Source organism: Aotus nancymaae, unplaced genomic scaffold (genome assembly GCF_030222135.1).
Source record: "Aotus nancymaae isolate 86718 unplaced genomic scaffold, 86718_ANA_hifiasm-v0.15.2.pri h1tg000102l, whole genome shotgun sequence".
NCBI classification, from domain to species: Eukaryota; Metazoa; Chordata; class Mammalia; order Primates; family Aotidae; genus Aotus; species Aotus nancymaae.
The window spans coordinates 1,617,862-1,632,256 of NW_026988517.1; positions in this window are offsets into that span (position 1 = coordinate 1,617,862).

Here is a 14,395-nt window from a genome sequence, read left to right on the forward strand (position 1 = left end):
GGAGGCTTAGGGCTGTACCTACTCTGCTCATGCACTGAATAATAGATGTGATGTTCTGATATCTTTATGATTAGTTGAAAATAATCAGCAGTTGATGAACATAGGTAGAAAAAGGTAAAATGGCTGAGGAAGCTTTAGACTGTAAATCTAAAGATAGGGGATTAGGCCTCTTTTTACCAGTCCTGAGGAGATACTATCATATTGAATTGCAAATTCAAAGGAGCAACTTCAATCCTGCTGGGGCTTCTCCTGCCTTTTTTTGATTATGGCAGGAGAAGTAGATTGAAGTCGGTTGCTAAGTTATTTAACTGCTAAGTAAATTTTTGTGGGTTAAAGTCCCATCAATCTAGGAAGGGCTTGGTTTCATGAAAGTAGTTGATTTGTGTTCAAATGATGCAGAGTAAAGTTTTGCAGTCGATAGAATTGATTCAGAAATTTATAATTTACTTCCTGAGGGCTTTGAAGGCTCTTGGTTGTGACTAATATTGACAGAGTTATATGTAGAAGGAGAGTGGAAAAAATAATAAATGGAGGAAGGAACAGTAAGGGTTTTATGTTTTCAAATTGTCATTCTATTTTTATATTGTTGGATGTAGGAAATATTGTTAATGAAATAGAGTAAATTAGGCATATGTAAAAGTATAGATTTAGCAGAGTTCATTTTCGCTATAGTAATTGGAATAATGGGGTTATTGTTTTTGTAAACTCTTATTAGATTGCTCATTTAGGAGAGAATCCTATTAATGGTGGTAGGCCTCCTAGGGATAATAGAATTAGTGGAATAATAGGTATTAATCATGTTAGTTTATTTCAGGTGTGGGATAGTGATAGGGTTTTAGTATTCAAATTTAAGTATTATGGATATAGAAGTTGTTAGAATATATAGATAAGTAAATTTAGGTTGGTGATGTTTGGGTCATAGGTTAATACTGCTGTTATTCATCCTGTATGGGTAATTGAAGCATAGGCTAGGATTTTATGTAGTTGTGTTTGATTAAGTCCTCCTCAGCTGCCAACTATAATGGTTAAAATTGAAATTAATAGGAGGTTATTTGTGTTGATTGATGGAAAGATTTGAAGTTATATGAGATGGGTGGTAGTTTTTGTCATGTGAGGAGAAATATAGCAGGTATTAGGGGAGTTTCTTGGCTTACCTCTGGGAGTCAAATGTGAAAGGGGGCTATTCCTTGTTTTATTGCCAGAGCTATTATTACTATTATGGATGAAAGGTGGTTAATGTGGGGAGTAATTGTTCATTGTCCAGATAGCAGGTTGTTAGAAGGAATAGCTATTATAAGAATTATGGATGTGCTTGCTTGTGTTAGGAAGTATTTGGTGGCTGCTTCTGTGGAGCAGTGGCTTCTGTTTTTTATTAGGATTGGCATGATGGCTAATAAATTTATTTCTAAACCTGCTCAGATGAGGAATCAGTGTGAGCATAATATTGTAATGAAAGTTCCTGTAAAGATAGTAAGGGAGTTCCTGTAAAGATAGTAAGGTGAGTTAGGCTACTGGGTTAATCAGTACAGGAAGGATTAAACCAACACTTTTGGGGTATGGGCCCAATAGCTTGTTTAGCTGACCTTACTTTAGTGCATGGTGTAATACGTAGCACAGAAATAATCCCAGGGCCATGAGCCAGGCAACTAGGGATGACCCCTATAGCCCAACGCCTACTAAAATTGTTCAAGTTAGCCAATCCCAGTCTTGCCCTGCCTGTCCTTTACTATAAAACCCCCAATAAAGGCAGTGGCCTAAACGTTCTTGCTCTTGTCTTCTGCCTCCTGACCACCTTAGTGTCTTTCCCATGAGGTCCTGTGTGGTATGCTGTGCATCTTGTTTCTTCAGCAACTCTGAATATTAAGTCTCTTAATGGCATCAGACTCTCCATGTTATCCCTCAGTCACCTTTGTAAATTAAGACCTGGGCACAATGCACTTGGAGATTTAACCACTATTTGATTAATTAGGAAAGGACTACCCAAAACATGAGTATTCCTATGTTTCCCTTTAAAAATTGCATTTAATATAGTTAGTTGTTGCTGTAGGAATAATTATACCTATGTTTAATGAAAAATGAAACAATCTATATGTACTAATGGAAAAGCTTAATGGAATTTAATCTGTATGTTCTAATTGTAAAGTTTGTGACTCTTACTGAGAAGTAGACACAGATAATTGGGAGGATTTTTCCTCTCCTATGTGTGTCTGAAATTTAATTTTTTTAAGGAAAAGCTAGAAGTAGAATAATCAGCCAGCTGACTCTAAGAGCTAGCATTGCTTCACACAGAATATTTTTTCATTTATTTGTAACTTTAGGTTTTTTTTCCCATTAATGTTTTGTAGATTTTAATGTGCAGAAGTTTTACCTCCTTGGTTAAATTTGTTCCTTAGTATTTTATGTTTGGATGCAATTGTAAATGGGATTGTTTTCTTAATTTCCTTTGTGGATAGTTCATTGTGTATATAGAAACACAACCCATTTTTTATGTTGATTTTGTATCTTGTAACCTTACTGAATTTGTTTATTAGTTTTAGTAGTTTTGATGGAGTCGTTAGGGTTTTCTATATATAAGACTATGTTATCTGCAAACGGGTAATTTTACTTTTTTATTTCTGATTTGCATGCCTCATATGTCTTTTTATGGCCTACTTGCTCTGGCTAAGACTTCTGGGTATAATACTGAGAACTGGTGCAAGTTGGCTTCCTTGTTTTGTTCCTGATCTTTGAGGAAAAGTTTTCAACGTTTTAACATTGAGTATGTTAGTCTATAAACTTAATCATCTGTGGACTTCATTGTGTTGAGATACATTCCTTCTGTGTTTCATTTGTAGAGAGATTTTTAAAAATTATAAGAAGATGTTGAATTACATGGAATGGTTTTTCTGTACTATTAAGATAGTTATATTTTTATCCTACATTGTTAATTTGATGTATCAAATTGTACATATTGAACCATATTTGTTCCTCAGAGATAAATCCCACTTGATCACAGTATATAATTGTTTTAATATGCTGTTGTATTAGGTTTGCTAGTATTTTGTTGTGGATTTTTGCATCTTTGTTTACCAGAGATGTTGGCCTGTAATTTTCTTTTCTTGTAGTGTACTTGTCTGCCTTTGGTATCAGGATAATGCTGGCCTTATAAAATTAGTTTGTAAATGTTCCCTATTGTTCAATTTCTTTTGGAAGCCTGTGAGAAAGATTAACAACTGTTCTACTGTAAATGTTCATTAGAGTTTGCCAGCATATCCATCAGCTCCTGGACTTTTTCTTTGTTAGGAGGTTTTAATTACTGATTTCATCTCCTTACTCTTTATTTGTCTCTAAGTCTTAGTTTCATTTTTTTCATGGATTAGTATTGTAGGATGTATGTTTCTAGGAATTTATCCATTTCTTTTAGGTTATCCAATTTGTGCATAATTGTTCATAGTAGTCTCTTATGATCCTGTATTTTTCTTTGTTACCAGTTATATCTTCTCTTACATTTATAATTATACTTATCTGAGAGTCATTTGTCCTTTTTTTCCATAATATAACTAAAGATTTGTCAGTGTTACCTTTCCAAAATCAAATCTTAGTTTTGTTGATCTTTCTATTGTCATTCTAGACTCTATTTCATTTTTTTCTGCTCCATTCTTTATTATTTTCTTACTTCTGCTGACTTTGTATTTAGTTGCTCTTTTCTAGTTATTTGAGGTATAACATTAGATTGTTCATTTGAAATATTTCTCTTTTTTAACATGTAGGCACTTGTCACTATAAACTTCCCTTTTAGAACTGCTTTTACTGCATCTCATAACTGTTGATATGTCGTTTTTCCATTTTCACTTGTGTCAAGATACTTTTTCGGGCTGGGCGCGGTGGCTCACGCCTGTAATCCCAGCACTTTGGGAGACCGAGGCAGGTGGATCACGAGGTCAGGAGATCAAGAACATTCTGGTCAACATGGTGAAACCCCGTCTCTACTGAAAATACAAAAAAAAACCATTAGCTGGGCATGGTGGCGCATGCCTGTAATCCCAGCTACTCGGGAGGCTGAGGCAGGAGAATTGCTTGAACCCAGGAGGCGGAAGTTGCGGTGAGCCGAGATCGTGCCATTGCACTCTAGCCTGGGTAACAAGAGCGAAACTCTGTCTCAAAAAACAAAAAAAGATGCTTTTTCATTTTCTGTTTTGGGTTCCTTCTCTGATTCAGTATTCAGGAGTGTGTTGTTTAATTTCTACATATTTGTAAATTTCTGAATTTCCTCCTGTTACTGAATTCTAATTTAAATTTATTATTGTGAGTGGAAAGGATGTTTAATATTATTTCAGTCTTCTTAAATTTGTTAAGACTTGTTTTGTAGTCTAACATAGGATCTATCCTAGAAAATATTTTATGTCCATTTGAAAAGAGCATATATTCTGTTGCAGTTCATTGAAACGTTAGGTTTATATTTGATAGGTTCATTTGGTCTATAGTGTTGTTTAAGTCAACTGAGTCTTTATTGTTTTCTGTCTACTATTACTGTATTGCCATCTGTATCCCTGCAGATCTGGTAATATTTGCCTTATGTACTTAGGTGCTTCAGTGTTGGCTGCATATACATTATAATAGTTATATCCTCTTGATGAATTGAAACCTTTGTAATTATGTAATGGCCTTCTTTATCTCTTGTGACAATTTTTGACTTAAAGTCTATGTCTTTGTGTTTTGTCTTTTTTAATTGTACTTTAGGTTCTGGGGTACATGTGCAGATCATGCAGGATTGTTGTGTAGGTACACACATGGCAATATGATTTGCTGCCTCCATCTCCCTGTCACCCACATCTGGCATTTCTCCCCATGTTATCCCTCCCCGACCTCTCCAACTCCCTGCTGACCTTCCTTGGCCCCCCACAACAGACCCCAGTGTGTGATGCTCCCCTCCCTGTGTCCACGTGTTCTCATTGTTTAATACCTGCCTATGAGAAATATGTGGTGTGTAATTTTCTGTTCTTGTGTCAGTTTGCTGAGAAGGATGGTTTCCAAATTCATCCATATTCCTACAAAGGAAACGAACTCATCATTTTTTATGGCCGCATAGTATTCCATGGTGTACATGTGCCACATTTTCCTTGTCCAGTCTATCGTCGATGGGCATTTGGGTTGGTTCCAGGTCTTTGCTGTTGTAAACAGTGCCACTATGAACATACATGTGCATGTGTCTTTATAATAGAATGCTTCATAATCCTTTGGGTATATACCCAGTAATGGGATTGCTGCATCAAATGGAATTTCTATTTCTAGGTACTTCAGGAATCGCCACACTGTCTTCCACAATGGTTGAACTAGTTTATACTCTCACCAACAGTGTAAAAGTGTTCCTATTTCTCCGCATCCTCTCCAACATCTGTTGTCTCCAGATTTTTTAATGATCACCATTCTAACTGGCATGAGGTGGTGTCTCAATATGGTTTTCATTTGCATTTCTCTAATAATCAGTGATAATGAGCATTTTTGATATGTTTGTTGGCCTCATATATGCCTTCTTTTGAAAAATGTCTGTTCATGTCTTCTACTTTTAGATGGGTTTGTTTGTTTCTTGTAAATCTGTTTTAGTTCTTTGTAGATTCTGGATATTAGCTCTTTGTCAGATGGGTAGATTGCAAAAATTTTTTCCCATTCTGTTGGTTGTGGGTTCACTCTAATGATTGTTTCTTTTGCTGTACAGAAGCTCTGGAGTTTAATTAGGTCCCATTTGTCTATTTTGGCTTTTATTGCCAATGCTTTTGGTGTTTCGGTCATGAAGTCCTTGCCTATTCCTATGTCCTGAATGGTTTTGCCTAGGTTTTCTTCTAGGGTTTTCATGGTGTTAGGTATTATGTTTAAGTCTTTAATCCATCTGGAGTTGATTTTAGTGTAAGGTGTCAGGAAGTGGCCTGGTTTCTGCTTTCTGCAAACTGCTAGCCAGTTTTTCCAAAACCATTTATTAAATAGGGAATCCTTTTCCCATTGCTTGTTTTTGTCAGATTGTTAAAGATCAGATGGTTGTAGATGTGTGGTGTTGCCTCCAAGGCCTCTGTTCTGTAATTTTGTTTGATATGTGTATAGACACCTATGCTCTTCTTTGGTTACCTTTTTAATGGAAAATCTTATTCTATACTTTCATATTTAGCCTATATGTTTCCTTATAGCTAATGCGAGTTTCTTGTAGGGAGCATAGAGTTAGATCTTTTTAAACATTTATTAAGATTGCAATGTTTTCTCTTTCTCCAAACACAGTAAGTTTGGACTCGATTATTTTTACTTCTCTGGAGGACATTATTTGTCAGACTACAAGTTGGTTGGGAAAATACCAGATACTAACTTTACATTTAATATCTGACAAGTTAACAGTTTCTTACATTTATGTAGAATTTTTCAAGTTTACAAAGTTATTTCACATAGATGATTTTATTTTATCCTCAAATAGCAAAGGAAAGGAAACCAAAAGTAAAAAATACTAAGACATTGCATTTTTATTTCCCCGTTTTACTCAAAGTGTTACAGATTTGGATAAAATAAATAGAAAAAAGAATAAAAATAGCCACTCAATATTGTTTTATATCTGCTCATGAGTATTTATAGTAAAATGAATGCCTTCTAGATCAAAAGCAAAAGAACAAGGTCTGCTTAGGAGAGAACCAAGTCGCTGACCTGTCACTTTAGCATATCATTCTACTATGTAGAATTCAGCTTCTGACCTGTGAGAAATAGATCTCAAAGTTTTCAATGAAAGTTACTTTCAGTAGCATCCAGTTTAGGAGCTGTTGAGACAAGTCCAAACTAGCAGTTGGACGGAAAAAATACATATAAGAACCCATCAATGAAAGGGTAAATAAAACACAGGGATGGAAGGGTTTCTAAACTGGTTAGTCATGGAAAATTAAGGCTGACAGCTCATTTCAGATGTATAACAGATATAAAACAACATTTTAAGGCTAAACTTTGTATGCATTACTTTTCAGCCATTTAACATCACACACACACACACACACACACACACACATACACACACACCCCTACTGAATGAATAATTGGAATACATGAATGAATATAAATGAATAATTGGAAACATATTTGAATAGGTAGAAAATAAAATATAGTGTGCAATAATTTGCTCCTGCAGAGAAAGTTGTAAAAATTTATGTAATGAGAAACCTGCATGAATCTGGAAGGCTATGTGTTATTTTGATGCCAGTTTCTGACTCTGCAGAAGTGGCCAGATTAGAAAGTGATGCTTCAATCACAGAACTCAAATGATCAGATCCATGAGCCAGTGGGTAGAAATCTAGAGCAGAAATCTCAAAATCACCTTAAGAATTGGAAGGGCTCTAAGAAGTCTCCTTGATTTATCAAATGTCAGAAAAATTATGATGTGAAATTGTTTATTTCCTTCAAAACATACAAGTTAAATGGTTGCTAATTACTGGCTTTTGTTAATAACAAAGAAAAGCATGCCTCTTGATGGCAACCATGCAAAAAAAAGGTAACAATAATGAACTTCAGTGCGAAATTAACCGTAAGGAAAGTGAAGGTTGAGGGCTGAAAAATTACTGATGAAGTTCTGATTCAGACCCAGTGAAAATTAGGAAAGAAGTCTCAAAGAATGAAGTGGGGTTACCACCTGATGGGAAACCTATAGCAGGTTGGAATAGGGGGCTAATAGGAGAGGACGAGTAGTGCCGAAGTAACAGATTCATAAATTATTAAATGCATTAGTAGAAGAAAAGTGGGAATGAGTGTGGGCCTAGCAAGTGGGTACAGATGAAAGAAGAAAAAATGAAAATCAAATTAATGGAAAGATTCAGAAAACCAAAACCAAATATAGTAGATATATGCAATGAATTGTCTTTTTACAGGAAACAAATATTTTACAGTGCCTGGTATATAAGAATTGCTCAACAGTTTCTGATATATAAATAAAAGGATTATAATATAAAGTTTAGAAATTTTCTAGGGAAGCAAGATGAAAAGATTAAGTGAAAGAAATTAGGAAATAAGATGGGAAAACTTCAGGTCAAATCAAAGAGGATAATAACTCCTATTATTCAAACAATAGGAGTTTAAGAAAGAGAAAATGGAAATTGAGAGGATATACATGAGATAATTAACTCAAGAAAATGTGCCAAGGCATAAGTTTCCAGTTTGAAACAGTTCACTTAGTACCTAGGTCAATGGTTGAAATTAGATCCACATCAAAGAAAATCATGAGGACATTTCCGAATACCAGAGACAAAGAGAGATCTTTTGAAGGATGCAAAATTAAAAAAATATCAAATTACTCACAAGGATTGGTAAGCATATCATGTCCCCAGACTTTTCACAGCAGTACTGGAAGTTAGATGTCATACCTTCAAACTTCGGGGAGAAAATGGAAATAAGTCTAAAATTCAGTGCCATGTCAAGCTGTTAATTAAATGTGTCTAAAATCAAGATATTTTCAGATAGCCTGGGTATAATAATAATTACTTCTTGGCTGTGTGAGGTTGTTCAGGCCTCTAATCCTAGCACATTGAGAGTCTGAGATGGGCAGATCATGAGGCTAGGAGACCGAGACCATCCTGGTTAGCACAGTGAAACCCCGTCACTAGTAAAAATGCAAAAACTAGCTGAGCGTGGTGACACACACCTGTAGTCCCAGCAACTCATGAGGATGAGGCAGAAGAATCACTTGAACCCAGGAGGTGGAGGTTGCAGTGAGCCGAGATCACACCACATCCTTAGCTAACTTCTTAGCTTTTCTAGTGGGATATCAATAAACGTTGTTTAAAATTAAAATAAAAAGTATAGAAGTAGCAAAATGAACCTTATTTGGGTTTATGAAGTTGTTGACCTAAAAGGAAGAAACTGAGGCACAATTAACATAAGAGAGTTTATTTGGGCCAAGCTTGAGGATTGCAACCCAAGAGCATAGATTCAAGTTGTCCTGAATATACACTGATTACACTGATTAGAAGCAGTTGCAAGTGGATTTTCAAAGGCATTAAAAGGGGGCAGGGTGTGGATTGATGCAAAGTTATTTGTCAGGAAGTCTCATTAGTTTACAAAAATAACATTGATTCATGATTGGCTATACAGGCAGTTTCAGGAAAGGACTACATAGCTCAAAGAAGGGCGTAGGGCATGATTGCTGTCTCATTTTAATGTCTCTCTGGGCCTGGTAATTAAAAGCACTTTATATTCTTCAGATAAGTGTTTTTTTCTTTATTTTCTCAGAGTTTATTTAAGAGAAAGCTACAATTGTTGAGAGTGCATTTCTGTAAGACTTGTGAAATGTAGTGGGAGCAGAGGACTACTGTTTCTTTGTAATATAATTTTATAAACTATTGGATCCTTTAAACTATGTGATGATAAGCAACCTCAACAAATATAAAGAAAATGTAACTGACATATAAGGAATATTTTAATATATATAAAGATAAAATTGTTGTTTTTGTTATTACAGATTCCTAATCTGAAAATCTGAAATCCATAGTGCTCCGAAATCTGAAACTTTTTGAGCACCAACATGACACCACATGTAGGAACTTGCAGTGTGAGTACTTAACACAAACTTTGTTTCATGTACAAAATTACTTAAAATAGTTTGTAAAATTAACCTCAGGCTATATGTATAAAGTATATATGAAACATAAGTGAATTTTGTGTTTAGTTGGGGGTTCCATTCCTACGATACCTCATGTATATGTAAATATTCCCAAATCTGAAAAAATTAGAAATCCAAAACACTTCTTGGCCCAAGCATTTTGGATAAGGATACTCAACCTGTCATTTGAAAATGAAATATTTTTCTTTGATAGTTCTACATGCCACAAGTTTTTCTGATTCCAAACAGGCTCATGTCAACTGTCACCTCCGAGATGTGTGATTTGAAGCTTAGCAGAAAACCTGCCTCCCACTTTTTCTGGATTGTTTTCTAGGTATAATGCAGATAAAAGGCAGAAATTCTAAACTCTTAAATCTTGCTTTGGGTCCTATCTAAACATGACTCAAGGGCAATCTTAGACAACCTTTATCAATCTTTAGCCTTCCTTTTCTCCTTTTTAATGGTCACCTACTTTAAAACTATTGAACTGTTTTAAAATCAACACTGAAAAAATTGGGAGGCCTAGTGGGTGGCAAATATTTTGAAAATGTTGGGAATGAAGGTAGAAATGTAAGTGGCTATGCTTATAGAAACCATTTTCCCATCAATGAATTATATTTTATATAAAGCAATGTATGAGGCCTCTTTTTCAAGTAGCTACAAGTGTACTCATTGAAGAAATAGGTAGGTGCCAATGAGCGTAACAATTTTGGGCTTTGGATTGAAAGCGTAATACAAGTATCACTGGTGCCATTGACTATAGAAAAGTATCATGGCTAGCACTAATTTGTGACTTGAATTTTTTTCTTTAGATTTTTCAAGATTTATGTGATTTATTTTGTATCTCTGTCTTGCTGAATTTAAGATAAAGCTGACACACACTCCTTGTTTTAAAATGTGTTATTAAAACATATATCTCATGCTGGTCTGAGTTACATTTTCAATATCTTCCAGTAAGTTATGGAAGGTACTATTGTTTAGTTATATTGAATTTTATGGAGGTATTTTAAAGACATTTCCGACTACATTTATCCTGAATTATTCAGCTTTTTTCTCGAAGTAAATTTCATGATGCCATGAAACATACATGATCTTTCTTGCCTAGATATTCTTTGTAATTGGCAGTTTGGGGTTGATATTGCATGTGCATATTTAACTTCACCTTGATCTCTTAACATAGCTGCAATGATAAATCTGTAATTAGAATCACTTTTCTGTTTGTTAATTTAACAGGCTAACATGACATCCTGTTTTTAATATTTACACTCCCATCTACTTGATGTAGTTTAGAAATCAGAACACCATGAAAGATGGAACACAGAAGGTTAAAACAGAATCTAGCCAAAGAAAGCAGAAGAGATAAATAATATGTAACAGAAATGAGTTGATTATAGTATGGGAAAAAGTGTGTTTCTCAAGTTTCTCAAATTGAAGGCTCCAAACGAAATAATTATTTGATCGTTTTTTTTCTGGCAGCCCAGTGCCCACATACAAATCTACAGAGATGAAATTTTTCCCTAAGCAAAATTAGCTCTCTTTTAAAACAGGACATAAAGGACATGCAGAAACCTAATGTGTAGAAATGACATTAAGTCAACCTATAACCGGTGTCTTGAATTGCTATTTTATAGGACTGAGGCAGAAATTCTATTTAATGAGATGATTTTTATGTGTCCTTTCTGTAAAAGGTGGAAGAAAGACTCATTCAATGAAAGCATTATTTGAGGAGTTGGAAGAAGAGGATTTAGTAAATATAGTACAAGCATGATTACTAAGAAAGAAATAGTCAGGTTTCTAGTAATAATGAGTGACTAAATACAGAAGCAGGTCTGGGTATTGTTTTTCTGGGCCAGGCTACAAAATGTCAAAAAGATCAACAAAATAGACCACTAGCCAGATTAATAAAAAAGAAAAGAGAATAATCAAATAGATGCAATAAAAAACGATAAAAGGGATATGACCACAGATTCCATGTTTACTGTGTCATCAATTTTACCGTGTCACTTCCCTGCTCACAAGTTTTCAGTGGTTCCTTACCTATCTCTCAAATGTTGTCCCCAGCTATTCCTATATACAACCCCTGGACTTCAGGCAAGCCCGTCCATTTCTCCTTGCATTCTTGCAGTCATGCTTTAATCATACAACTGTGCTGCCTGAAATAATTTCTCCCTTCCCTTTGTAACTATTCAAGCTCTAGCAGCTGGCACTTAATACATACTAAACCTATTATTATTGTTGTTTTTACATACAGACATCATCTCATAACTATAGATCTATAGTGTTGGTCCTCATTATACTCAGAGATTGCTTAAGAATATAACCTCCAGGAGTGCAGAAATCTTGCCTGCCTTGATCACTGACTTAGCTCCAGCACAGAGGAAATATGTATTATTTTGGGAATAAATTAATAGTGTGCTCCAGGAAATTCTCACTTTCTTTTTACATTTTACGTTGTGATATTTTCCACATATGCTCGTATGATTCTTTCCCCTCAACAAAAGGATGAAATATTTTCTAACATCCACAATTGTCAGGAAAGAGTATCAAACAGAATACATGTTTGAGATATGAGAGATACTGTAGATCCTCCCCTAAAAAAGCAAACTCTTAGGGAACCCAGCCAAAATGCAGACACATATATAGATGGTAGTAAGTTAATACATATGGAGAAAGTCCAATTGTTAGTACCTTAAAGACAAGGTCCAGGGGGACCTTGTAATAACTGTTTATGATTATGACAATGAACCCAATATTTCCTCACCTTTACCCCTACATCTCACCTTCATCACTGAGACTCTCAAAAGCCATCTGCATCAGTTCACACATGCCTTGATTTCTTTTTTATTAATCTGGCTAGTGGTCTGTCTATGTTGATCTTTTTGAAAAACCAGCTCCTGGATTTACTGATTTTTTTGAAGGTTTTTTTTGTGTGTCTGTCTCTTTCAGTTCTGCTCTGATCTTAGTTATTTCTTGTCTTCTGGGTTTTGAGTTTTTTAAAATTTGCTCCTCTAGCTCTTTCAATTTTGACAATTTGTATATCCCTTTTTTAGGACCACTGTTCATTTGCTCCTGTTTTTAGGCTCATCATAAATTTTGACTCTTGGACCCATCCCACCGCAGAGAACTAGGCACATGAGAATTGCTACTTGAAGAATTCACTGATCCAAAATCAAGATATTTTCAGTATGGGTCCCACGCTTACTCTTTTACTCACTTCCCAGAAAAGTTGTTTCTGTCTGTTCTCCCAGCTCGCCTAGATTCTCTTTATATATCTTGATTTCAGACGTTAAAATGGTCAAAAGAAAGCTCAGTCTAATAGAAAAAAGTTAAGATTAAGTTTAACAACCATCCCAGTGCCTGAAAGTCCAGGCCACAAATATTGAAATCCTAGTGGCCTTGTTTGGTGGATTAAACAATATTACTCATGTGTGTCTGTTCTCCCCTGCCTTCCTTATTCTCTGTCATTATATTTGTATGCACATACACATACATGTGTGTGTGTGTGTGTGTGCATGAGCACATGCAGATAAGTGTACACACAAAAAAAACTTTCACACCTCATATTCTGACCTAGCCTGAGGCTTATGTCAAATCGGTGATTGGAGAGATACAGATTGGCCTCCAGAGAGAATAATTATGGTTTGGCTTCTTGGGCACAAGATGGGATGTGGGGATATCATACTCCCATCTACATGATTAATTGTATTATCAGATTACAAGCAGTCTTAGAAATTATAACTAATGAAACATCTAAAGCTTTAGATTTGTCAGCTGTACAATCTACACAAATAAGAAATGCAGTCTATCAAAAGAGATTAGCATTAGATTATCTGCTGGCCTCAGAAGGAAGAGTCTGTGGTAAATTTAACTGTTGTTTAGAAGCTAACAACAATGGACAGGTAGTTATGGAAGTCACTGCCAAGATGAGAAAGTTATGGCCACATTCCAGTCTGAACCTGGAAAAGGTTGAACTTCCGACTCTCTTTTTGGTTGATGGTTCTCATCCTTTGGACAAATTCAAGACTCTCATAGGGAGCATAGTACTTATGTTATGTGCTGTCTCGTATTCCCTTGTTTATTGCCACTCCTTTTTAGGAGTATACAGTCGACGGTAGAGGTAGTGGTGACAAAACACACCACATATAATGGCACTAAGTAGATATCGGCCATTACCCACAGAAAAAAGCTTATCTCATGAAAAGGCAGAAGGCTATTAAATTGACAAAAATACTTTATAGGATATTTTCCTTTCCCATCTCTCTCCTTCCTCACCTTCTATGTGACTTACAAAACACAGATGTGTGAGGATGGAGTAAAGAGGCTAAGCCTTAAATATCACTTGTAAAATAACGTGCTAGGGTGTAATACATAACTCCTACCGAGGCAAAAGCAAATGGTGCAGGAAAAAACTCTAGTTTTAACTCCGAACTGGCTTACTCATGCTTCTCTCCAAGAGAAAAGCCAAAAATGAGCCCCCGAGGTGGATGGCTGGTTAGCCAATGACGGGTAAGACTCTCTGAAAGATGAGAGCAACCTAAGACAGGCACAGCCACGGGCAGGCCAGCAAAGACTAAAGTCACAGCAAAAGCCAGTCTGCTGCCTGTGTGCCCCCCAGGTGGATGGCTGGTTAGCCAATGACGGGTAAGACTCTCTGAAAGATGAGAGCAACCTAAGACAGGCACAGCCACGGGGAGGCCAGCAAAGGCTAAAGTCACAGCAAAAGCTGGTCTACTCCCATGAAGAATATGAGCAGCGTTAGGAGTAAATACACAGGCAAGGTAATTCCCAGATAAGCAAATAACC